The following is a 3,203-nucleotide window of genomic DNA, read 5'->3' as shown; positions in this document are numbered from 1 at the left end:
TGGCAAGGCACAGAATTGTTGGATGTTTTTCAGCAGTGAACAGGAAGGCAGGAGAGTGGAGGGCTGGAACATTCCTGGAACTGGAATTTTTTAGGGTAGACACAGCAAAAAATCATAGAGTTTGAGGAACTAAGGGTTCTGGGTGACAAAACGTGGACCATGGGTTCAGACTAGAGAAGAAAGAAAATCTGGGAGCAGGCCGGGTGCAGGTGGCTCACGCCTGGAATCCCAATACTTTGGGAGGCCAAGGCAGGTGGATCATCTGAGGTCGGGAGTTTGAGACCAGCCTGACCAACATGGGGAAACCCTGTCTCTACTAAAACTACAAAATTAGCCAGGCATGGTGGCACATGCCTGTAATGCCAGCTACTGAGGAGGCTGAGGCAGGAGAATCATTTGAACCCGGGAGGTGGAGGTTGTGGTGAGCTGAGATTGAGCCATTGAACTCCAGCCTAGGCAACAAGAGTGAAACTCTGTCTCAAAAAAAAAAAAAAAAAAAAAAAAAAAAAAGAAAAGAAAAGAAAATCTGGGAGCAGATGGGAAAAAATGGCACTTTTAAACTTATTCAGCCTTCATTTGACAGAATGGATATTATGCTTTATTAGTTGATCAGTTAAGGAGAGCATCTAAGTCGTCTAATATGATATGCTCTCACTGGGTTGAGTATAACTGAAAAGCAGATTGAGTGAGTTGGCAAAATCCTTGGGATTCAGGGCACAGTTACATCTGGTTGGTGTGTAAATTAGTGTCACTTTTCTGAGGTTAATTTTCCAATGTCTGCCTACTGAAATCCTGATAGTCCTTTGACTCAGCTACTTCACCTCTTTGAATTTATCTTATGGAAATGCTCAAGTTTTCATGAACATATCTTCAAAGAAGCAAGTTTTAAAAGACTAACCAGGTTTGAAGTTATTATGCTAATCTAAATACACGCAACCATATATATATACAAAGTGTACTCTTTTTTCCTCATGTCACATGGGCAATGTGCTGATGTTGTAACAAGGTTTGAGGGAGGCACATTTTACACATGAGCCTGACACCCCAATCATCATGCTTATGAACTACAAGAGGTCTTCAAAGAGTACCTTTAATATAACTTTAGAGATCTGTACCTCTGTCAAAAAGTCAACAGGTTTTTTTTTCTGCTAAGCAGAAGGAAGTATTCACTAATGCGTATGTATCTTTTAGACTGAGAATAATTTGTTTAAAAAAGTATATAACCCGGCTGGGCGCGGTGGCTCACGCCTGTAATCCCAGCACTTTGGGAGGCTGAGGTGGGTGGATCACGAGGTCAGGAGATCAAGACCATCCTGGCTAACATGGTGAAACCCTGTCTCTACTAAAAATGCAAAAAAAATTAGCCGGGCGTGGTGGCGGGCGCCTGTAGTCCCAGCTACTCGGGAGGCTGAGGCAGAATAGCATGAATCTGGGAGGCGGAGCTTGCAGTGAGACGAGATTGCACCACTGCACTCCAGTCTGGCCGACAAAGTGAGACTCCGTCTCAAAAAATAAAAATAAAAAAATTATGTAACGTATCATTTGAAAGTGATTTCATCCGTCCAACCAGTCAGGCTTTCTTATTAAGCGTCACACAAATTTGGTTATGGTACGTAAAGTGACAACCTTTTCTTTCTTTCTTTTTTTTTTTCAGATGACATTATATACTTATTCAAAGACAAAGAGCTCAAAACATCATTCCTCCCCCAAATGAAAAATGTCTGGGAAATTTCCTAATCCATTTTCTCTGAAACCCAATTGGGAAGCTAGCCACCTTGAGTTCTATACTTGAAAGGCAAAGACTAGATCTGTAAGTCTGCCTGTATGTAGACAACTTCTTACAAGACCTCCTAATGAGAGTAATGGCAGAAATAGGGGAAATGAAAATTAAGACAAGTTTTGCAAGTGTTATTCCAAAGAATCCAGAATATTTCCATTTTGCCCATGGTAAAACTATCCAAGGAAGATTAAGTAATTTGTATTGGTCAGGATGTGAACCTAGGCTGGCCTGGCTTCTAAGTCTGTGATTTTTCTGTTATCCCATGACATGGTGTACACTACAAGAAATGCTGATCTTAATAACATAGCTACCTGTATTGAGAATTCATTAGGTCAGGTACTCTTCTAAGCACTTTGTTTCTATTCTCACTCAGCAAATTTTAGTGAGCTCTTTATTGATTTACAAGATTCTGCATCTATGAACTCAGTTACACTGGCTGTTAATTAAATTCTCCTCAAGTTTGGTTTGTAAAAAATTAATTGATGTTCATTCTTTTTTCAGAAGACACCAGGTTTTTAGCCTTGGATCAAGATATCTAAAAAAATAAAATAAAAATTCAGTAAAAATCTAGATCTTGCTCAGCTCCAAATTCTTGAACTGCTTTCAGAGTACTGAGAACATTGTAGCCCAAACATGCAATGGCATTTTATAAGCCTCATGAGCTCTGAGGACTAAGTTCTGATTTTTTTTTTTTTTTTAATCTTGTCCAGATCCCTATCTAAGGGGTCTAGGGAGTCATGCCCTACAAACCATAAATTCTCATCAGATGGATTTTATTTAACCCTATATATTGTGACTTACTTTCCAACCTGACTGTGGCATAACATTATGAGACAAGGAAGAAAATAAAAATATTTTACTCCAAAACATGTTTATTTGCCATATCTTGAAATGGCCCTGCAAAGCTGTCTTTCATGGGGGAAAATTTGCATCTGTAAAGAATCTCTATAAACATAGCTAGATCTTTTACTTCCAGGCCCTCCCAATCCTAAAGAGATTAACTGAAAGTCTAGCACTTCTTAAAGATCTGAGTAGGAAACATTTCATCTGTTATCTCTAAGGGCAGCCACTGTAAGACTTCAAAAGACCCTTGGTCTTCACAATCTTTTATCTTAACCTGAACATTTTCCTTCTATTAACCCCAGTCTTTAGACAAACTCAACCAATTGTCAATCAGAAAATGTTTAAATTCACCCGTAGCCTGGAAGCCCCCTGATTTGAGTTGTCCCAACTTTCTAGACGAAACCAATGTATTTCTTAAATGTATTTGATTGATGTCTCATACTTCCCTAAAATGAATAAAACCAAGTTGCGTCCCCAACTACCTTGGGCACATGTTCTACAGACCTCCTAAGGACTGTGTCGTAGGCCGTGGTCACTCATATTTGGCTCAGAATAAATCTTTTCAAATATTTTGCAGAGT

The 3,203-nt window shown here is 39.3% G+C and overlaps 1 non-coding gene across 1 annotated transcript; it reads right to left on the bottom strand.

Moving 5' to 3' along the window:
* Positions 1-972: 972 nt before the first annotated feature.
* Positions 973-1,076, bottom strand: LOC126945569 (small nucleolar RNA U13). Its single transcript, XR_007722485.1, has one exon. It is a non-coding gene; the product is annotated as a small nucleolar RNA U13 (small nucleolar RNA).
* Between the last annotated feature and the right edge of the window lie 2,127 nt (positions 1,077-3,203).

Source organism: Macaca thibetana, chromosome 1 (genome assembly GCF_024542745.1).
Source record: "Macaca thibetana thibetana isolate TM-01 chromosome 1, ASM2454274v1, whole genome shotgun sequence".
In the NCBI taxonomy this organism is placed as follows: Eukaryota; Metazoa; Chordata; class Mammalia; order Primates; family Cercopithecidae; genus Macaca; species Macaca thibetana.
Note: the sequence above shows the minus strand (reverse complement) of the source record. Positions and strands in the feature narration are given on the sequence as shown.